Below are 661 nucleotides of genomic sequence, written 5' to 3' on the forward strand. Positions count from 1 at the left end.
CTATAGGCCCATTAGTCTTACCTCAATCCTAGGGAAACTCTTTGAGAAGATCATCATGGAGCACATCTGCGATGGGCTGGCCTCAGGGATGATGCTTAAGGGCAACCAGCACGGTTTCATAGGGGCAAGTCATGTCAGCCCAACTTGATTGCCTTTTATGATCAGGTCACAAAAGCATTGGATGCAGGTGTTGCCGTGGATGTAGCCTTTCTGGACTTGAGCAAGGCCTTTGACACTGTCTCCCACCCAATCCTCATTAAAAAATTGGGCGACTGTGGCATTGATGCCTACACAATCAGATGGATTGCAGATTAGCTCAAGGGTCATACTCAGAGGGTGGTGGTGGATGGGTCATGTTTGACCTGGGAAGAAGTGGGCAGCAGAGTCCCCCAGGGCTCAGTCCTTGGGCCCGTGCTGTTCAATTTCTTTATCAGCAATTTGGACGATGGGGTGAAAAGCAACCTGTTTAAATTTGCTGATGATACCAAAATTTGGGGTGAAGTAAGCACGCTAGTAGGGAGGGAAAGACTACAGCATAGGTTACAGGGGTGGGCTAACAAAAACAAGATGTGTTTCAATACTGACAAGTGCAGGGTGCTGCACTTGGGCAGTAGTAACCAGCAGCACACTTATAAGATGGGAAACTCCCTTCTTGAGAGCA

At 48.3% G+C, this 661-nt stretch overlaps 2 long non-coding RNA genes across 2 annotated transcripts in view; both read left to right on the plus strand.

Annotated features, from left to right (window-relative positions):
• LOC109291820 overlaps window positions 1–661 on the plus strand; it is a 17616-nt gene that overhangs the window by 4830 nt on the left and 12125 nt on the right. The window lies entirely within an intron of this gene.
• LOC109291821 overlaps window positions 1–661 on the plus strand; it is a 5216-nt gene that overhangs the window by 1274 nt on the left and 3281 nt on the right. The gene's annotated exons all lie outside the window — the stretch shown is intronic.

Source organism: Gavialis gangeticus, unplaced genomic scaffold (genome assembly GCF_001723915.1).
Source record: "Gavialis gangeticus isolate Ggan-Ray unplaced genomic scaffold, GavGan_comp1, whole genome shotgun sequence".
NCBI lineage: Eukaryota > Metazoa > Chordata > Crocodylia > Gavialidae > Gavialis > Gavialis gangeticus.